Below are 23,902 nucleotides of genomic sequence, written 5' to 3'. Positions count from 1 at the left end.
TTAAAAAGAGAGGACTGACAAATCATAGTAGGCTGACAAATAGAGACCAGTTGCAACATTGCATCTAATGAATGGATATTTATTCTCACATTACAGCAATCGACTGAAGCTGTTTAATTCCAAATGTTTACATTTACATCCCACAGATCCAACTTGTAGGGAGGACACATGGGCACAGAGAGGCAGGCAGAAATACATTCTCAAAGATCACTTTAAATCTTTAAAATACAGAGAGTCGCACTGACTCTCATTCACACATACATGCAAACACAGAGGTGTCCACACACATTGCCACATATGTGAAGACACACACACACACACAGACACACGCAAATCCCCTGAGCTATTCTTTGTAGTTAGGAAGCGTAGCATTTGCCCAGACCGACTAACGAACCATGCAATTGACATCTTAGAAGTGCTTTCTTTCTGCGAGAGCCACAAAGTGACTTCTTAATTACATTCTTCTATGTGGTGTTCATGGCCAGACTTCTGCAAAACACAAGGCCACGATAAAGACACTATTACTGGACTGGAATCAGGAATCAGGCTTCCATGTCATGCCTTGTTAATATCCCCAGAGTCTTCTTACCATAGGGAAATCAAACTGTAAAATGTTGAGCATGAAGGACCTGTGATGAAGGACCCATGTTGTTATCGCTGTATGAGTGGTTGATTCCAAAACAACTTAGAAAATAGGAGATTAAAAGAGCATGAGTCCATTGTACAACAAGACGGCAGATAAGTGTGAGTAATAATAATAATAAACGATTGTGGTTTGAGCTGTGGTCTAGTTGTTTAAGGTTTTCAGTAGACAGTCATAAAAAATATATATATAAAATAATAATGTCACAAAAAAAAAATTAAAATTATATATATATATATATATATATATATATATATATATATATATATATATATATATATATATATATATATATATATATATGTGTGTGTGTGTGTGTGTGTGTGTGTGTGTGTGTGTGTGTGTGTGTATGTAGCTATTATGTCCACCAAAACAAAACAAAAGCAAATAAATGAATGTCAAATATATATATTTAAAGAACCAAATAAAAAGAAATATTACTGCAAGAAACCCATTGGCAAAATTGGGAAAAATACTTATATAAATATTTTGTATTTTAGTTTAATAGTTTGTTATTATTTTATTATTGTTATTATTCCTAAATTCAAACTAGGTTTGAACACAAATATATTTGATAATTGGGTTCTTTAAAAAAACAACACAAGATTGTAGCCTGGACAACTCATGACTTCTACAGTATAATATAATAAGCAAGATATCTAATAAAAATCTGAATTTAGAAACAGGTGGAGTATAGTTCCTGAGTATTGGACTGTTTTATGGTAATTTCGAAGCTTGTACTATATGGAAAACATTCTATCCATCCATGAGAAGCTTGGACATTCTGCAAAGTAACTCCTTTTGTATTCTACAGGAAACAATTGCATTTCTGAACGACATAAGGGTTATTAGATTCCTATTCACTGAAAGAACATGTTGCTCATCTCTGTACATAACTCTACTCTCAAAAACCATTCCTCATTGTCAGCCCCATGAATAAAACAGCAGAGAGACACCAACTGTAGTCAGAGAGAAAAATAGAAAGCAAAAAGATGAAGAAGCCACTCATGCATTAATACAGAACATATGGATGATGTTTTTCTCCTGTGTAGCTGCAGCCAAGTGACAGTGCCGCTCCACTGCCTGCAGAAGAGTCACATGATGATGTGTCAATGGTTGTTTTGGTGCCTTGTCTCAGGTAGACAGACTCTGCGCTCGCCCGCAGCGGGTTGGCACTGTGATATCACGACGGTCTCTCACAAATAACTGCTCCAGTCCACCGTAGGGTTGAAACAAGACCTGTGTGTCTAACAGCTGTTTGTTTGCCATGGATCTGACACACACCCTGATCCGCGGGGCGCTGGCATGCTGTGTTTGACGGTTGGGGAATGGCGGCATCTGTGGGAGTGTGTTTTTCTGTGCATTTATTTGTGTGTGGGTGCGTGCCATCTGGCCTCTGAGCAGTTGCTGGTATTTATATGATCCTAATTGTATACGGAGTACTGTGTGCTCTCATAGTTAGTTTAAATTGAACTGTTTTAAGGGATATTAGACACTAAACATGAGAGATCTGTGCATACAACCAATCACCTAACCATCTGTGTCGGCTTCTGTTGTTGTTGTTGTTTTTTTTTCCTGTGCTGCGGTTTGTGCAATTAACCCTTAGACACATACTTCAGGTTTTTAGTGACCCAGAATGCCATCCACAACCCTCTCCCTCTTTTATTTTTTTAAGTTAGACCTCCACCTTCTTAGTATTTCCTCAATTTATTTAATTTCAATTTATTTTTTGTCTTTTTTTTTGCAGGAGTATTTATTTATTTTGGTGCAAAAATGGTCTTAATAATTGTACATCACCTTTATTTTTCAAAGTGGCGACTTTTAAAATTACCACTGCCATAATACTGAAGAATTTTAAAGATGAGATTAGTGTGTCAAAAGGTTCAGATCAGCTGATGATTATGGTGAAGCAGTTGCTCAAAACAGTTTCCACCCTTCCAAATAATTGTTATCAAAATGTCAGGAATGTTTTATGCTATTGGGGCAGTTTAGAAATTCATCCACGTTAGATATATAGTCCAGGCTGAAGACCCGAATATGTAGTACTGATTCACATTCATTCATTCAAGTGTGAAACTTATTGCTTCCCACATTCATCACTGTAAGGACCGTTTGTCCTCTGTCACATCTCAAAAACTGTCCTTTTGAGTGCCAAACCCTGACTATTAGGTCAGCTGGAAGTGGCCTAAGGAAATATTCTGTTGTAACATCAATTAGAGCTCTCATTATGTGTGGCCTAACACTAATTACTGCCATTATTTCCTGCCAACAGTTATGATCCCTGTAGTGGCCTATACTCAGACTGTGTCTTATTTTTTAAGCATATGCGGAAATGGCACTCTTTATCCACCGTGGCTTACTGTTCCTCCACTGAGGTTTGTCCATCGGGACAGCCGTGTGCTTGCTTGCGCATTAAAAGTAATGACCTTCGCGGTTTGCACAACTGCCAGACCGGCGGCATCTCTGTTTTCAGATTGTACTCTGATACCTAAAACCAGGCCAATAGTTGCATTTAATAGCGCCTGCTGGTATTGCTGTCTAATCAGCCCGTACGGCACCAATCACGGCTGCGGAAATGAAACATTAAACATTTAATGGGAGATTTAAACCTCCATTAGTCTGAAGAGTTCTAAAATGCAGAGGGAAAGGGGTCATGTTTCCAGATTTTACTGTGTCCTTGTTTATCACATGGAGGTCAGAGCCAATTAACATGTGAGTCAGCAAACAACGATAAGAAGTGAATGCAGCACTGCATTGATTTTGGTGATAACTGAAGGCTGAATGGGTGTTATAATTACAGCGCTTGCATGCCACAATATACTGATATTCCTGGAATGTTCTGAATTGTAAAACCCCTAAGCCTAAGTATTAATTTATTTGTTTATAGATCATGCTATTCATTTGCTTCATTGCAAGCACTGATTTTTCTTTCAGAAAATGGTAATAGTCGAAAATCCCTGAAAAGAATATGCTGTGTTTTGGATGGTGGTGTGCTGGTGTCCCAGAAGGCTTCTAGCAGACCATGCTGATCAATCCCTCCTTCCAGCTGAGATTCCTATGGTTAGACCAACATTAACTAGCTTTTTCAGCAAGATTGAGAGTGATATCTTCTCAGATGGCTGGCCATTGGTTGAAGGCTTTATCTCAATGGATTATGGATGACGGATTCCTTCAAAGTAACTTTGTAAGATGGCATACTAACCACAATGCTTGTGAGAATAGAATCAACATGGCTTGAAACACTACACGTACGCAGAAGGTATTTAGAAAAATCTGTCCAGGCTGAGAAATCGTTTGCGTAACATCTGATGAATTTAACTGAAGCTATATATATAATCTCTATAGCACCACTCAAAACCCAAGGACACTTCACAAAGCTTATTAAAGGTGGAAATCTTATGAAATCACAATTTACCTTTGTAAATAATGTAAAGAATTTATGTAGAGTATTAATGTAGAACAATTTCTGTAGAGCAGGGAAACCAAGATTTTTGAGCTCAGTTTTGGCTCGTCATGACCTTGAGTAAAGCACTTAAGCCCAGGTTGATTCATATAGATTTAGCATACAAGTTGTGTAATTTAAGATGCTTTAGAGATAAAGTGATGTTTAATAGACATGAACAAAAATCTATATTTTTAGAAAGCATTTGTCTGGGTGTGTTTGAGAGACCGAGATAGCAAGCCAATTTTTGATGACACATTTAAGTGGAAGTTTTTATAGCCATCTTACAACAATTGTGCAGAAGCTTTGCGCAAGAAAAAAAAAAAGTTTAAATGTGAAATACATTTGAGAAATTAAAGAACAAATATTTTCCCAAGAAGAATTCCCAATAATTTGAATTTGAATCAAATCTGTAGAGAAACAGGGCAAAAGATTAAAGGGGAAAAATGTAAATAAGAGAAACAAAACAGATTAAGATAATAACTTGCTTACCTTGTCATGTTTACTGTCATTTTTCATTATATTTTTTCTTTATCTGTAATTTCAATTAATATTGTTCTTCTTCTTCTTTCATTTTTTTTAAGTGCAGCAATGCTTAAAGAAATTCTGAATAATGAATATACATTTTAAATAATTATTAAATATATTTTTAATTAAATTAAATTCCTTATATTATTATATGTATGTAACTTCAGGATTTTTTGATGAAGAGAGAATTTAAAAGAACAGCATTTATTATAAATTTATTTATTTTTTGTATATCTTTTGATTGATATGTAGTATCATTTCTGAATTAACGTATCAATTACTTTCTAAAACTACAATTTTCAAATGGTAGTGTCTTTGAATGTGTGTGTGTGTGTGTGTGTGTCATGGCCATGTTTTTTAGTAGCTCTGCTTATGACTGTCTGTTATCACTATTGTATGTACAGTATTATTTTTCTTTCTTTTTGTTCTGACAATTGCCATTTGTTTAGCTGTTGTCTCTAGTCTGTGCCAGTCAGTGTTATGTTTCATTCTAATTTGAGGGTGTCAATAGATTCTACAACAACCAATTATCTGTATAATGCAATTAAAACACAGTGGGTTCCAGTCGTAAATGTTCAGCTTTGTTTGGTAAGAAAGAAAAGCTTAAATCCAGATACAGACCTGCTCTTTTCCTGTAGTGAGTTGCAAAGTCCAATAACTTTTAACTGATATCTTTCCATCAAATGACGATGGAACCTCTCTTGAATTTAGTTTAAGTTTAAAAAAAAAAAGAATTAGTGGATCATCATGTCACTTACAAGGTTTTTAGGGAAGTGATGATTTGATGAGTAAGAAAATAAGAGGGATAGAGGGGAGAGTGTCTCTAGACAGCTCTAGAGGAGATAAGTGTCTCTAGACAGCTCTTCTGTAGATGCTAGATCTTAAGATGTCTCTCCACTGGTAGAGCAACATGTCTCAAGTGTCTCTCTGGAGACTCACATCTCAATACACACACACACCTGGTGAAGAGGGTCTCATGGGAGCCCATCTGGGCTGACAACAGAATACACAGATCACGCATGATAACTTTTTATAAAATTATAATCAGAAATGTCTAATTACATACTGCTTCCACAAATTTTAGATTAGGTGACTCTTAGGCAGAATTTAGTTTTTGCTCTGGCCTGGGCAAACGTAAGCATGCACAAGTAGTTAATGGGCAGAGCTGGACTGAATATTCAGGTCATTTCAATCATTTCTTTGATCCCATTAAAAAAATAAACCATAGAACATTTACTGTGTCTCCTTCCCCATCACACATGTGCCCAATGTCAATATAACCTAAAATCATTAACAATAGCCCCAATCCCAAAATACTGTTTAGATTATAATAGGCTAAATAAAGTTAGAAGCTGTGTAGAAAGAATCTCTCATGCCAAGTCATTAATACATGTCTGCTCAACTAATACGAATACAAATAGAGATGTGAGCTTATACAGTATCAGTTGTCAATACAGATGTCATACAACACTGACATGCAAGATCTACAGATGTTATCTGTATGTTTTAATTTGAATTTCATCAGTCTATAGTGTATGTATAATGCTCCCAATATGTTATGCTGTCAACACTGGAAACTCTGACTGCAAAGATAGCCTATCCCATGCATTGTATTTCCTTATCATATTTCCTTAAATATTATTAGTTAGGGCCTATAATTAAAGTGTATATGCCCGCCAGGCCCATCTGCTGGCTACCCCCCAAGAAGTGATTAACAGTTGTGGGTTGAAATAGAGGTGTGATTTTATTTTTTATTTTTATGCAGTGCCAAGATGTTCCTACAGAGCAAATGAGAGGATTTCACCTGTTTTTCTATACATGTTTATGCATAGGTTATTTCTTTTTAAATAAATTATGTCTTTTATTTTTGGAATCGCATGGTCTGTGCTGTTATTTCACAGTTTCACATTAAGGAATCGGTGGGTGTTTTCTGGCAAGTAGCATGCATGGTTTAATGATAAATGGGAAGCACTTTTTGGGGGAATTTCCGATTAATCCTAGAGGGCTCAACGAAAAAAAAAAAAAAGTTTGATTGCAGTGCAAAGGCGGCCCTAAATTCCTCTGATGGAGTGCGCACGAGCGAGAAGAATAACCAGACAGTTGTCCACTTCATTTATGACTGGCTTTGGAGATATGTCCAGAGACAGGTGATGTTAACCTCCGAATCTCTCTCCTCTTTTCTGCTTGGCTGGCCAGTAATATACTAGGCATTGTTGAGCAAGGCATGCTGCTCTACACATAGGAAAACTATCTGTTTTATTTTTCAGCTTCTCTTTTTTTGTGCTTTTCCTCTGTGTTTTTCTCTCTGAAGATAACACCTCTTCCTCAGCCTTTCAAGTAAAACTCAATACTGTATATACCAACAGACACGTATAAATATTAAATGATAAAAAGCAGCTCTCGTGTTTTTAGAAATACACTTTTGTCTTACGCTTCTTTCATGAATCTATATCATTTGAGGCTTTTAGAACCAAAAGGATTTTTGTAGGGTTGGCGGGCAACAAATTCCATGAAGTATATATGTTTTCTTACAGTACTGTACAAACTGTAGCTTGTGTGAATGTATTTTGCATTTAATATTTTCTTGCTTTAGTACCACAGAGTCAAAATGAAAACTGTGATTTTTCTTTAAAGAACTACTAGTATCGACAGAATTCTTAAATATTGTACAGCCACAACTTCTATTTACGACAGTAAATAGAAGTTGCGACTGTACAATATTTAAGAAAGTTATTTAAAGCTGCAGTCAGTAACTTTTGATGCTCTAACGGTTAATAAACAGAACTGCTTGCATCTTGCGGAAGAACATCGTAGCGGGATCTACTTCTCTCTGTTTATGTCTATGAAGAATCACAAAGGTACTGGGTTACTCCGCCGCGGTATCCCCGAAGCAATCTAAAATAGTCAGACTATAAACACTTATTATAGGTGCACACTAGTGATTCAGGACAAGCTAAAAACACGGTTTGGAAAATGTATTCATGGTGTACTCGCTTATTATATAAATTTTTCTACATTTTGAACACAAACAAAGTTACGGACCGCAGCTCTGATCAAGTATCCCAGAGTGCAGTCTGGACGATGGGGCGGGGCGACACGTGTCGCCCCGCCCACCTCAGCGGTTATTGGTTTATGATTAAGGTGAGCTTATTGGTGTACAGATGAGTGACGATTTTACAGCTTATTGGTATAGAGAATTATGACGCTATTAGCAGGATTGGAATGCGGAAGTAGACACTAAGATGAATAAACTTTTAATATAAATTAAAAAGTGAATATAAATGTTGTGTTTTTGCATTTATTGTTGCATTTCCACAACATCCCGTATAAATACAAAGAGTTTTGGATTACGACAAACAGAATAAAAATAAAGGGTCTACTCCCTCAATGGCTGTAGTGTAGACGCTACCTCGGCATTACTCGCTGGTTTGAAAATGACACGGCAATATTATGCAAAGTATGGTTACGTAGATAGTCATGGAGTACCTTGGTTTATATATTCAAATTATATATACATACATATATATATATATATATATATATATATGTGTGTGTGTGTGTGTGTGTGTGTGTGTAACAAATTGTCACCAGTCTCTGAACGTCACCAATAATATTCTGAACATTCCCTTGGCCCCTACGAAAATTTACCATGGTTCTGCTACAGTAACTATAGTAAAACTATGGTGTTTTTATAATTACATACATAATACAAAAAAAGTTTAACAGCCTTCTACTACAAAATTCAATTGGAGAATGAGCATTAAACGGGGAAATCTTACTGTCTAGCCAGGCAAACTGTGCCGCTTTCCGAAAAACTTCGGAGCACATCCCTAAACTATCTGCAAACCAGAGAAAGTGTCAAATATGCAGAGTCACCCGCCGACAAAATAACTTCCCTGAGGATTTCCAGGGGAAGCTGTTGAATCAAAAACATACATAGGTTTATTTATACATATATATAAAAGTTATTAAACATTATATAAACACTGAATACAGACAACCGTGCTTTAAAACTCTCATTAAAAACTCTATAGATTGTTGTCACAACTGCATACTCATTCTTTTATAATAACACTAATAAAATGTTAATATATACAGTACTGTGCAGAAGTATTAGGCAAGTTAGTATTTTCACATTGAAAAAAAAAACTGTTTTAAGACAATTATTTATTTCTTTTGCTATTGTGTGTCAGTAGGATATATTAGTTTACATTTCCACACATTCATTTTGCCATTAATTGTAATAATCCAGTGAGATATTTGTATATATTTGTATGCATGATCCACATGAAGATCTTTTACATTGAATATAAATATTTCTATCTTATATGGTGAACAAAATCCACATTAGATCGCAAACAGAAGTTATTTAAAAAACTTGCTGCTGTCTGAAAATGAATTAAGCTGAAATGTTTTTAAACGTCTTTGATGCTGATGTTAACTGATAGCTATATATTAAATAATCCACAGTATTGACCAATATAGTACTTGTACGTAATACCAATTTCATATCTGAACAACTATGTAGCTGTAATAACTAAAATACCTCTGCATGTACACACATGTAATTATTAGTTCTTAATGAATGTATGTGCACAAATAACCTGCTTTGCTGGACTCTGTCTGAAGACATGGTGAATGGTCAAGTTCCTCCCCTCAGTGGTTGAGCTCTAAAAGAACAAATGTCAAGAGGTAGGTATATTGCTAGATATAATACAGAGTAATGTTTCATGTAGCAACATTCAAACAGCTACATACATTTGCGGAGTAAAGCTGTCCAGGAGAACAGAACACCACCATCCTCAAAAATAATAATAATAATAATATACACACAAAAATCATGCATGTCTGTTCAAATAACTTGACAAATGTGATGCCATACCTCTGTAAAATCGAACCTATGAACTAAAGCCATGTACAGAGTGTACTGTTACAATCCACAAAGAACAATAAAATGAGCAATTTATAACAATTATTAACAATAATTATTCAAATTTAACGTACCATGGATAAATAAATGATCGAGCATCGCATTTCATATTATAAGATATTTACACAACCACTTTTACTCACCTCAAGCAATCAACGGAATAGCGTTATTACGCTGCTGCTGTAGTTGCCACCGTTCTGTTTGTTTCAACGCAAACTGCCCCCTGCTTGCTCGGAGGAAAATGTCAAAGGCGGGGAAAACAAATATGGGCGGGGCGACACGTGTCGCTCCGCCTCGAAGTGTCGCCCCGCCCCATCGTCCAGACTGCACTCTGGGGTTACTCGCTCTGATTGGTTGTTTCTTAACTGGAACGATTTATTTCTGCAAATGGCAATAGGACCACTGGGAGGAGCCAGAGGAGCTTGATTTTTTCACAGATTATCTGTTTCATATTCTACTGTCAGGACATAATGACAGGTTTAACAAATATGTAAAAAATATATTTTTACAAAAGTTACCTACAGCAGCTTTAAGTCCATAGTCTCTGAAGATGGGATTTATTTGAGTGTTCTGTATGATGTTTTTATTTATTTATTTATTTATTTATTTGTTTTACTTGAAATAAATTTATAAATTTTGTGAATTTTTTAATGAAAATGAGAAATATTGTCTTCGCATCTATATGGACTGAATTAGTTTAAGCATTTAAATGACTAAGCTGAAATATAAAAAATGTATGTATGATAAATGTATAGAAATAGATTGCAGTTCAAGTTGTGCGTAGCCAGGCTTTTGATTATCACTATAAAATCTGGTCCACTTTGGGATATTAATTTGATTATTTTGGGGTTTAACTGAACTGATTGATACCAAAATATACAGTGAAATTGTTTCCACTCTCCTGGCAAATGTTCCTGAAAAGTGCTCATTGTTAAAATTACCCACGTAGTACCTTGTTTTAAACCCCCCATCTGCTGTGTTTGTGTCTTTTACAGTATGTGTGCCTTTACTTTGGGGAGTGCTTCCCTAAATGAAGATGTATTCTTGCACACCTCCAGAGTGGACTGTTTTGTCATGCCCCTCTTTAAAAAGTGGGGGGAAATGACACTCTACCATCTCGCTTGCCCCACTGGTCTCTAAATGAGTTGTGTTATTGGAAAAGGGAAGTGCTGCTCTGATGTCAAGGGACTTGCAGGGCAAGATCTGAGCCAGTCTTTGAGGCTTTCTCAGGCGACACACAAATGTAGTTGAATAATGCCTTTGGAGAGGCAAGAGCCATTGCTCTAGTATGAAACACCTCCCAAAGCCCTGGTGACTTTTAACAAATTTCAGCAAGCAATTATTTTTGTCTGGCTTCTGCTATAAATGATCTTCCCCTACTTTCATTTTTACTCTTTCATCATTTATTCCATCACCTCACCTCACTCCTTTTTAATTTAAAGTAACTCAATTTATACTTAATCAGTATTTTATATAAAAAGTGATATTCTCATGTATTTGTTCTCCAACTCTTTTCTTTAATTTTATTTATCAGAACCTTCGCATTTAAAGGAATAGTTCACCCAAAAATGAGAATTTGCTGAATATTGTCTTGCCCTCAGGCCACCCAAAATGTAGATAAGATTTTTCACCAGCATGGAGAAATTAAGCAACGTAGTTCCAAGCAGCTCTCCTTACTGCATTACAGTTCCATATCACTTCGCATAGTAACGCTGTAATAACGGAAATTACAGGACTAACAAAAACAACAACGTTACAGACGATTTTCCGAAAGTAAATACACATGACATTTCTCACTAGCGAGGGAATGCCAGCACTGTTTAGAGACACTGCTGCAGCCTAATTCACACAAGCTCTCTCTCTCTTTCTTTATCTGTTTGTCTCTTTTGTCTCATTCTAATAACTTCATTAATAACTGCTATCAACGGCTCATGCTTCCATTACCAACTTTAAAATGATGTTTTGGAACCAGCAAAAGAGGTGGTGGATGAGATGCGGAAGAAATAATCCTAGCCACATTAGCGATTTAAGTACAAAAACAGGATGAATCCCTTTAAATATATCATCTGATCAATGTCTTGAGGTGTGGTAACCTTAGTATAAACAGAATAATTGATTCCGGGCCATTGAATTATTAGAAAAATAATGCAAACCTGAGGTTCAAGCCGCATCTCCACCTTGGGTGTGCATTATTTTTCTTATAATTCAACGACTCGTCATTAGTTATTTCTTACATACATATATATATATATATATATATATATATATATATATATATATATATATATATTACATAATTGATGGACAGGAGCGGTGTGGATTAAATTTGGTTTATTGTGATGTTTTTTAGCAGTTGTTTGAACTCTCATTCTGACGGCACCCATTTACTTCATAGGACAAATTTGTGAGCAATTGATGTAAAGCTAAATTTCTCCAACTCAGTTCCAAAGATGAAACAAACTCATCTACGCATCTTGGATGCCCTGAGGGTGAGCAACGTTTCATTTTGGGGGGTGAATTACCCTTTTAAATATTGTCATGAAGAAAGCAATGGTTTTGCCTTGTTTTTACACTCACTAATTGTGTATGCCTCATACATATTCATGAAGATTAATGAATCTTTTAAAATACAGGTAGTAATCTAATCAATAAGCATTCAATCATGATGCTTTCTGCATTCTAAGTATCCCCACAGTACTTAGTGAGGAAGGTGAGGTTGTGTTTAAAAAAAAAAAAGCACTCCGTCTTGACTTATGCATGGATGGATTGCAAATCAGTTAGTGTGACTGGGTGAATATTGCATCAGCTAATTAATATACATGAGCCAAGCTGTTAAGATTTATAATTAGTTGCTCCCTGATTTTCACAATGTTCTTATATGCTGCTTTGTTTCTGGAATCAGTGTTCAGAGTTTATCTTCAGAATGAGATTATCTGATGATAGATTCTGCATGATCAGTAAATTTAAGATGCAGTAAAAGTATCTGCATTGGTTGTGTAGGGCTGTACACTCTCAATGGAATCTCGCAACACCAGGACATTTCACGCTGTAAACTGTAAAATACGAGCAAACATGACACTAGAATACATTAACATAGAAGTTACAATAAATTGTGCATGGTGGAAAAAATCTAAAACTTGTTTCCAAATGGCAGTGGCTTGTGTTCGCACATGTCCGGGCTGCTCCCTCAGGTCTGGTTCTTCATGCTTCCATATGCCGCTTTGATAATGGATGTAGTTCGTACTGTCTCTAATGTACAAAGCAAAGAGGCCTACAGTTTACAGCACTTGCACCTGGACTGTATTTGCAGCAAAACAAGATGCATGGTGTCTTCAAAAGCTAGAAAAGACTCTGTGCACAGTAATATTGTAACAGCTGCAATAAATTTCACGTTCCTTAGAGTGTTTTGCTGTTTCAATATACCTCTGCTTTCTCTTTTTATCATCCAATTAGCCTCTCTCCTCTTTACTCTGCAATGTGCAGCAGAGACAGACAGGAAATGAGACTAACACTCAGGCTAGCTCAGCTGCTCTCCGATGGCTCTTTTTTTTATTTAAATATTTAAAGTCCATGAAGACACACAGCAGATGTGAACAGGAATAGTGGATTAGAGAATGTCTCACAGGAGTTCCCTGGCAAGATGTCCCAAGTCCACTTACTTTGCTTGGTGTACATAAAAAACTGGCATACAAGATCAGTTAATTTACCTTTCAGAATAACTTTTATTCTCTGTAGGAGGCATGAAGCCTGACTCCATTAGCTTACTGTATCTGTTCTCCCAACTGAAATTTTGAGATTCAGCATAAGCAGTACAGTTGCATTCCCAGTGGATGGAAGCATACATGGATGGATTAATGGACAGATCCATGGATAGATGCATGGACAAACATACAGATGCATGGATAGATGGCAAAAATATGGGCTGCTTTTTTTGTACATTAGAGACTGAAGGAAGTACTTCCATTATCACAATGACAAACAGAAATGTAAAGAACCAGACCTGAGGAATCAGCCCTTAAATGTACCAATACAAGCCACTGCCATTTGAAAGCACAGTTTAGATTTTCTCACCATACACAAAGCATTGCAACTTTCATTTTAATACTACTATCATCTTTGCTATTATTTTAGTCATCTATCATTCTCTTTCTCTCAAAATTTCTCAAAGGTTATCCAGCCTCCATTAGAACGTGGACATCTTACATGAGGGTTTCTGTTTCCAGCTGGATGGTCCTCATAGGAAGTCTGTCCACTATATTCTTACCAGCCAGTTCTTTGTATTTGAGGGTCAACTACAAGTGCCCTTGCCATATGGCTTTTTTTATTCATAAAAGCTAAGCGTTCTGGACAGATCTTTACAGCATAATGTCTTTTTTTACTTCTGTCATATGAGTATTTATTGTTAGATTAAATCAGTGTTTTTGATTTAAAGTAGTATTTTTGGAGACAAATTTTTTTTTCAATTGTGCATTTTTTGAGCTTTAGAAGTCTAATATGCAGTTTTAACTGAAAGGATGGACATTCATATCTACAGCCACCCTATTAAACATTACATTTTCCCGTTCATTTTTCTATACTCATCTGTCATCTCCTCCTATGCTGTCTTTTATTTGTACAGGCTTTTTTTCTGACCGCAACAGCTCAAAACTGCTAAATTTAGCTTGGAGTCACACGTGTTGGGAAATGTCACCTCTAGACCCGTTTCCTGAAGATTTCTATTGGGAGAACCTATCAAAATCATCCAGCCACAGAGGACTGGAGTCTCAGAGGAGATAAGTAAATCTCCAAAGGACGCATATTGAACCCTATCCTTATGTATAGCTTCCCTTACTTATTCACCTCTTTAATAGAATGTTAAAACACAAGTTCAGCAGTTTTGTGCTCTAAGAGAGCCCAAATTCGATAGATACACCTCAGAGGGACATTGTCTCCTGGAGGTAAATTAATCCACTTTCTCATGGTGTTTGTACAGCTGAGATGTAAATACACCCTTGATGATTTTGTAAGTATACAGTAGAAAGAAGAACGAAAGTGGAATAGAATGTCTTGAATAATGTGAACTCATATATTTTTTTTCCTTTGAATATAAAAAAAAAAAAAAAAAAATTGGTAACACTTAGTATACGGTCCAATTCACTCTAATAAGTAGTTGCTTATTAGCATGTCTATTATTAACATATTGGCTGTTTATTAGTGCTTATAAAGTACATATAATGCATGGCATCTATAATACTACCCAATACCCTAAACTAAACAACTACCTTATAAACTATTAATAAGCAGCAAATAAGGAGTTAATTGAGGCAAAAGTCATAGTTAATGGTTAGATAATAGTGAGAATTGGAGCCTAAAATAGTGTGACCAAATTTTCTAGGCCAAATGAAGAAGTTTTATTACTTATTAATTGCAACAGATTGCTGAATATGACATGGCAAACCATTTTACAGGTAGAGCCATTCAGGCAAAATAGGATATGGTTTACAAACCTATGCTCAAAACTAGGCATTCCATGGACTCTTATTAATAGAAAACAAGAGACTGTATTCTGTGCAGAGAAAAAAATAGGAAGGGAGGACTATATCCTTATCAATTATGTTTTATGAAGACGTAATGTGCTAATGAGCATGGCATAATAGTGTCTAGAAGCTCATTTTGGCTGGAGAAGTCATTGGTGTGAACATCCATGATTTTCACTGTTGCGAGGAGCCAATTTTCTTATTCTCTCTTTTCCTTCACATTTAATAAGTCATGTTCATTCAAATGAAATCAGTGTCTGCTCATAGACCCCAATTTTCGCTTGGGGAAATTTCTAGAGATGCCAGCAGAAACTACTGCCTCACTGGTATAATGAAACAACAGGGATTGCAGTGGGCTGAAATGAGCAGGAATATTTCTTCAGGCGTTTCGGGATGTGGCGGCTGCCTCTTGCTGTGACCCTGTCAGGAAAGTTTAACCTTACAGGGAGGCTTTAACATGAACATGGATCTTTATAAACTTTTGAACCATGTCAGTGGCAAAATGTCACAGAGATGTTCATCATGACATAAAGCACTGTGCACTGGAGCCTGAAAAATGTGTAATTTTGTGAAGATTAAAAAAATAATTCACAGACATAGCAAGAGTGTAACAGCTCAGTGTTTTTTTGTGATGAATGAGATTTCTAATCTTTGAAACCAAAGTTTACATTCCGATTGGTGCAGGAAAGATTTAACAGAGTATATCTGGGGTCCCACATAAATAAACTAAAGAACAAATAAATGCTGGATTCATGTTGGATTTTTAGGCTGATATTGCAGTGTTGTTCAGTGGAAACACAACTTGGCGATAATGTTTCTTTGATAGTTTACACACAGATTCAACTTTTATCTGACTGCAATTATATAAACTTTCACCTTTATAATGTATGTAGTCCATGTTTCAGTTTTTTTTTTTTTTTTACAATACACTACTGTTCAAAACATTACTGTAAATCTTTCTAGTAAAAACAGCAATATTGTGAAATAGTATTAGAATTTAAAATAACATTTCTCTTTTATATATATATATATTTGATGCATCCTTGCTGAATAAAAGCATTTATTTTGAATTATTGTAAAACAAAGTATGTTAAAACATATACAGTAGGTCAGAAAATTCAATTTCCCAAACATAAACCTCATAAATGATAAACTGACAGGTTACTGGGTCCCGTCGGCCACTGTTTATTTAGTCGTTCTCTAGTAGTAAACAATAATGTTGTTATTTTGTTGTCATATGTTTGTTAATAACCTAAAGGAAATTCTGGCAAAGCTGCCATTTTTAAATATGAACAACAGGAGTATGTATTATTTTATTTGTACTTCGCAAATAAATGCATTCCCTTTATTTCCTTAATAAATGCATTCCCTTGGCAAAAACTTCTAATAGAGTGTCATATTAAGAGTTATGCATTTACAGTATATCTGTTATAATGTGAGTAATACTGTATTAAACAGTAATGTTTATTTTAAATCTATAATTTTTCGTATTACATTGGTAATTGAAAATTGCTGTTTACATGGCAACTTGTTATTCATATAATTGTCTTAGAGAAACTATACTGTTGCTATTGCTGTAAACACAGCTAATGAGGTGTAGTGAGACAAAGGCTGTATTTTCAAATGTCTGTTTGCAACTGTATGCATGACCAGATTTCTTAATTGTATGGTTGTGTCATGACTCAGTTACTGTCAGGTATATTTAAAGCCCTTGCAGCATTGCAATGGTTTCTGTGGCGATCGTTTCCATCCATCAGAGCAGATAACAACCTCCATAGCATGACAAGTCCCTTATTGCATAGCATGTCTCTCATTGCGTAGCATGACAAGTCTCTGATTGATCTCTTGTTGCTTTGTGATCTTGTAGTATAATGAATGATTAATAAGCGGACTGACTTGCATAGTTAAAGGCCAAACGTGCGATTTTAGACTTATAATAATTAATTTCATAGTACTTTTTTTAAGCTCATATGAGAAATTCTGATATGCTAAGTGCATTGGCTGAGGCATGAATGTGCCATATGTGAAAGAGGTTTCTTGAATTATGAATAGTTTTAAATGATAGATACACACCCCTTGGCTGTAGAAATGGCAGTGCTAAAGTGAAACCTAGGTTTGTCATTTGCGTCTACTCTCTCTTGCACTCCAACGCTGATTTCTTCTGTTATCTGGGACTCAGACTAATGAATAAAACAAACCAAACCTGATTAACGTAAAAGATGCTTAAAAAAAAGTAAAACAAAATATAAAATAAAAATAATACAATTTTATTTGAAAAGACATGAGGGTGATTTTTCAATTTAGATTTTTTTAACCCTGAATTTCCATTTTCAGCTGAACTATCCCTTTAAATATACAAATAAGAAACTCTATTCATACTGATGTGTGAGCATTGAATATTTAGTAGAAAGGTCCAGTGGGAAAGAGTATGGGTGAATAATCTGTGCATAGTATTAGCAAAATAACGTTTCACTGTGATCCTTTTTTTTTTTGCTGTAATCAGGAACAGAATGCAGACATGAAGTGAGTAGGAAGCGAGATTTGGAAGAAGATAAACTCACATGTAAGGCTGCTAATTCACAGTAGAAATGTGGCCAGATGTGGTCTATGAAAAACAGACAGACTGACACTGGCTGCATGGTAGCATAACAATCAGACCGCACGTCAGTGGATGGATGCCTGATCTGAATGTTAAGTGATGCATTTCACCAGCACAGGCTATGAGCACTATACAGCATTACAAACTTAGGGCTGTGTATTGATTACAAAATTGTATTGCGTTTGCATTCTGATCATTTCAGTCGTTCATGCATTCAGTTTCATGTTATGGAAAGAAAACTCATTTGTGTAATTTTGGATACCAGGGTTGTGCACCATTCCGAACTGAATTGAGAATGCCATTTAATTCCAATTCAGTCCAAACAGGATGCAAAATTACAGTTTGATATGAAATGTAGGCAAGCACAATTAAAATGAGTAAGAAGTTCATATAACTGTACATTTATATAATATGCAACATTTTTATCTGCAAAAACAAAGGATGGATGGATGGATGGATGGGTGGATGGATGGATAGATAGATAGAAAGATAGACAGATAGATATATAGATATATAGATATATAGATAGATAGTCATTCTTATGAGAAAAACATTTATTGTAAAAAGTATTGTTCTCAGAATCGGAGTGATTTCAGTATGTCTGAGCCGTTTGTTTTTCAGTGGATCACCTGAGAACGTGTTGACTGCAATGAGAGGAGAGGAAGCACTTGTCTGTCTCCTGTGTCTCAGGGTTCACGGGGGCTGTGCGAACACCAGCAGGGTATAAGTGCACTTGACAGGGATGTAAACACCCCACAGATAAGAGCCCAAAAGAGCAGGCGGTAGAAAGTTAGGCCAGTCGGATGAAAACAACAGCAGCAAGAGCGGCATACGCTGCCGGTTAAGGCTGCTGTCTCTGTGGGGAGAGAGCCTGGGATATCAAAGGAGTTTTAAAGGGAATGAGACTTCTGGATATGTGAAGGGTGCTACTTTTCGAAGTCGACTTATATAAGTTTCATCCTGCTTCTTTACGGATGATTGAATAGGTGATACAATGGATGCCTGTGTGCATATGTCTCCTGACAATGAGGCCTGGAACTGCTGAGAAGTGAGCTCCTGTAGTGCGCTGACACGTCTGTTTTAGTGAAAATGAGCCACACCGGGGAGTCTGACAGAGTGTAATGATGTTTGATGTCTGCTGTAATGTGCACGCATACTTGCTGTAGCATTCATCTGCTGCGAACGCTGTTCAGCTTCCGATTTAAAAGGCATACTGTACATATAATTTTTTTGACAGTTCATGCTGACAAGATTAATGTTAGAATCTGATGAAATCGAGGGAGGCACTGATCGGATTCTTTAGAAATGCAAATTCATTAAATGGTTCATAAAGTTTCTTAAATCTTTGCAGATTAAATGGATAGTTTACCCCCCAAAAATGTATGTCATTATTTACTCACCCCTCATGTTGTTACAAAACTATGACTTTCTTCTTTTTTTTGGAAGATATTTTGAGACATATACTTTTTTTTTTTTTTTTTTTTTTTTTTTTTTTGGATGACAAATCAATTTAAATAGTTATTTGTAAATACTGCTAATTTCACAACCCCATTTATTGAAACTAATTTAAAACTGCTCATTCCAGATTTTCATAACATATAATAATTGCTTACATTTTATTAGCATGGCTTCAGGGATAAATAAATAAAAAATAATAATGTAACATAATTGCAGCATTTTTCCTGATTTATTTATTTATTTATTCATTTGTTAATTTACTCTCTGCTTGCTCTCATATGGAAACAGGCTTCTACAGATTAGAAAATCTTAAAACTTTCATTTCTTTTTTTTTAATTTATTATTCCCAGTTTTTTTTTTTTTTTTTTTTTTTTTTTTTTTTTTTGGTTTTCACAGTGTATCAATAAGATCGCCTCTCTGGGGGATCCCTGTGTTAGGAAAGTGTGGATAAATAATGTATTTTATAAAAGATCTCTTGACCTAACAGTTCCTCATTTAAGATCATAGAGGGTTTTACATACCCTTAAAGGCACAGGCAACATGTCAACTAGTGGCAAAACTATTTGACTGGTCAGTGTGAACCCTAGTAAACGTTCTTTTTCTGTCTGTGAGTGCCAGAGTGCAGAACAGCAGGCTGTGATGATGTATCGAACCATTAGTGCTATAAACTCTGATGTGGGGAGTCTGTATCATCAAGAGCATTAGATCTGTTGAGCGGAATCATAACTGCACCGGTCGGGGTCAGACAAAGAGACAAAGAGAGCAGATGAGAGTGATGCCATGGATTAGTGGCAGAGATTGCAGTGCTCTGGAAATGTGCTGGAAGAGAGAAGTACTCCCCCGTTCTGGCCACTCTGTGTAATGGATCATTCCTGATGGGCTCTTAGGGTAATGCAAAATGGCAAGTACTATCATTGGTCATTTCCACTGGGGTGAGAAGGGAGGGGAGACTCATCATCCGTTAACTCGGCTATAAGCAGCGATTTTGAGCTCTTAATGTTCCTGTTCTAAGCCAGGGAAGTTGTGAGGTACAGTATGAGACAGGTGCTTTTCCAGGAGCTTTAAAAGCAGACTTTTGCATACTATACATTATTCAATGACTCTTGACTTTCTTTTATTGACTTAGTTTTAGTAGTTTTCATAAAAGCACCTGCCTAAATGAACCTGTACATTTTTGTAAGATTTCAAACCTTGTTTTATGCAGCCCCTTATTATTTGTATTTTATACTCACCAAGGCTGCATTTATTTGATAACAAATACAGTTAACAGTAATAATAATATCAGTTAATATTTGTATTTGTTTTTGTATAATACAATGTAATAATAATTTAAATAATAATCAATTTAAATAAAAAAATCAGGTTTTACTTGATTTCATATTATTTTTGTAAGCTTTTATGCGTTCATTTCAGGATTCTTTGAAGAAATAGAACGTTTACAAGAATAGCGTTTATAAAAAAAAAAAAATTCTGTACACTTTAGAAGTCTTTACTATCAATTTTGATTTGATTGTCGTTGCTGAAAAAAGTATTAATTTCTTTCTTTAAAACAAAGGACCAAACTTCTGAACAGTAGTGCACTTCTTTTTACAAAAAAAAGAAAAAAAAAGAAAAGAAGGCTACAGTCAAAGTAGCATCTACATCCTTTTATAATATATATATATATATATATATATAAGAATATAAAACTTTACATATAGGTTAATGGCAAGGAGACACTGAAATAAATAAGTTTTTGTTTTAACAGTATGGCATCAAATATTCATTGCTAAAGTTATTCTTTACCTACTGAATGTACTGTATATGAAGGACACAAATGGCATCCTTCTTTTAGAATGTTACTTGTAAAGAGTAAACTTTGTAAAGCGTATATAGTCAATAAGCTGTAAGACTGTCAACTCAAACTCTTTATTTTTCTCCTTCACACCAAACTAAAATTCCAAGCATTGCTTTAGCACAGTTTACAGGTGTGCAAACAAAATATAACCCTACAGGGGAGTGTAAGAGGTGCCCAGTAGGAGAGTCCTGGGCTCTTTTATCAGACAATGATTTGTGTCAGGTTAACGTGTTTCACTGAGCTCTAGTAAGCAGTAATGTGTCTGGCCTGGGGTATAATGTTTGGCATACAAGTGTTTGTGTTTGAGGCAGAGATACAGGACGTGCTGTGCGTCGAGCACCTCCCGGGGGTGTGCCGAACTCACGCGGTTACGGCAGTGCTAGGAGAGGGGAGGAATGAATAAGTGATGTGGGCTTTGGGGAGGCCCGGCTGAGAGATTGAGGCACAGAAGTAAGGCAGATGCTAGCGCCTCAGCCATCACCGCGCTCTCAGGTGGGCCCTTGTTAAACTTCACACTGTGAAAAGCAGATAAATCTTCTTTTCTTCTCACGAACCCCTCCCGTCACACTCCCGAACGTGCGTCCCTGTGCTGTTGTTGTTGTTTCATATTCATTCTCATTTTCCCCACATGACTCTACATGTTGTCTACTTGTTTTTAAAGCTGTGAATGGCTTCCCGTCTCTCTCTTCTCTTTATCTCTATATGAATCCATTCTCCCCAATGGTTTTACCTTACCTCTTCAGTCACCTTGGACTCTGTGGTTTGGCTCTTAGCCTCTAAGGTAGTCATGCAAAAACAAGCTGGGAAAATGGGATAATGAGTTGTGCAAAAACAAAACATAAAGAAGACAGTTGAGCCAAAACTGAAAAATTCTGTCTTCATGTATCTATCCTCATGTCCTTGACAAACTGTATGACTTTCATTTTGTTTTCAATAACATCATTCTTCAAAATAACTTTTGTTGTTGTTGTTACTGTTGTTGTTGTTGTTTGTTTGTGTGTGTTCCACAGAAGAAAGTAAATCATACAGGTTTGGAGCTAAATGAGGATGTCTGAGGATGAAGATTACAGAATATTTATTTGGGTGAACTGTCCCTCTAAGTTCAAGCACACTGTCTGTATTCACATAAAGCCTGTTAGAAATATTGAATTTAGCCAAGGGTACATGGTTTGGACTCATCCGAGATAATAATTTTTCAGCAATTTGACTATATTTACGTAAAAAGCCATTGTCTTTAAGAAGGTTTCGAAATGTTTATTGCAAAAAGTAAAATTTGGTGAAGTTTAGTAAAAAGTTACCCAGTTATGTTGTTTTGTTGTTTCCAACTAAATTAAAGATGAATGGTATTTAATCATTTAATTAAAATATATATATATATATATATATATATATATATATATATATATATATATATATATATATATATATATATATATATATATATATATATATATATATATATATATAAAAATGTATAACAATATGGGAATAAACAGCAAAATGAGTTTTTTTTTAAAAAGTTTGGGGTCAGTGAGATTATTTTTCTTTATTATTCTTTCTCATAATTCGTTTTGAAAAGTCACGCTTTTGTAAAAATAAATATTGGTCATGAAAGTGTTAATTTATTTTGGATTCTTTGAGGAATATTCAAAAGAACTGAATTTCATTTTTATATGAAATAAAATAGAAATATTTTTTCATCATAATCTATGTGTCATGTTTGGTCTGTATGCCTGGTTGTTTCTGCAGTTACAGGCATTTCTATGTATTATGTATTCCATTTCAGTATGTGTTATTTAAATGCATTTTCACAGAAATAAAACATGTTCTGCTGCGGCCAATTTATGTATTTATTCATTCAATATATTTATTTTCAATGTATATTTTCAAATTACAATTTTATGAAATTCAGAAAGTATGAAAATATTATTCAGTTGTCTCTTTTTAGGATAAATGCAGTGCTATAAAAATTTGCCGTAAGGCAAAGATGTGTATTTTATTTTAAAATGTTGCAAATTTAATTTCCACCCCAAATAAGTAATTATAGCTAAGGCAGAAATGGCACTTGTTCATGGTGGTTCTGGTGTTACTGATAGTACGATAGTATAGTAATTGAATAATTGAAGAAACACCCCACTGTTTCATATTGGTGAGTAAATGGTGAAGGAAAATAGAGAGAGAGAAAGAGAGAGAGAGAGAGCAGTGTGAAATGTTAAACACCTCTGGATAAGTGATGTCAATTGATAATTTTTTTTAAAATAATAATCAAGTTTTTTTTTTTTTCTGAAATTACAATTATTCTCACCTAATAATTAAAGTTTTGTATTATACCTTTATATTGCAATAATTTGACATCCAATCATCAAATTATATTGTTGTAGAAACAGTATATTTTTTTACATTTTATGACTGAAAGTGAGTGTCACTGATACCATTACTACTGATGTCTCTATGAAAAAGTTTTTTGCCCTTAATACTTAACCATTGACTGTAGCCATTCAACATTACAGAATAACCGAGTATAATCATGATACAGTATAGTCAATTTTAACAATGAAAAAATAAAAAAATAAAAAACTTCAAAATTAGGTGAACTTAACACGATCTTTAAATAAACCCATTATAAAAATGTACATACCTGTGCCCTTCAGCAACAAGTATATATACAGAAAGTGAATAAAGTTATCAAACATTACATTCTAAGTTAAAAAGTAGATGAATCCTAAAAGCTTCAAAAGTAAATTTCTTATTTATTTATTTTTTCACAGCACAGCAGCTGGGTTATTAGGTTATTTTAGTTGCTGCTCCTGAACATGACGTGGATCTGACATGCATTGTATTTTCTCACAACTCTTTACCTTTTCTGACCCAATATTTGCATGCAGGCACAGTTTTAAGTAAGGTATAATTGACTTTTTTGGTAACTTAATGAATCAACTGACTTAACTT

General features: G+C 35.1%; 1 protein-coding gene across 1 annotated transcript in view; it reads left to right on the top strand.

Annotated features, from left to right (window-relative positions):
• LOC113076195 (cadherin-13-like) overlaps positions 1–23,902 on the top strand; it is a gene marked incomplete at its 3' end in the record, with an annotated part of 145,090 nt that overhangs the window by 57,351 nt on the left and 63,837 nt on the right. The window lies entirely within an intron of this gene.

This window comes from Carassius auratus, unplaced genomic scaffold (assembly GCF_003368295.1).
Source record: "Carassius auratus strain Wakin unplaced genomic scaffold, ASM336829v1 scaf_tig00019275, whole genome shotgun sequence".
Classification (NCBI taxonomy): domain Eukaryota; kingdom Metazoa; phylum Chordata; class Actinopteri; order Cypriniformes; family Cyprinidae; genus Carassius; species Carassius auratus.
Note: the sequence above shows the minus strand (reverse complement) of the source record. Positions and strands in the feature narration are given on the sequence as shown.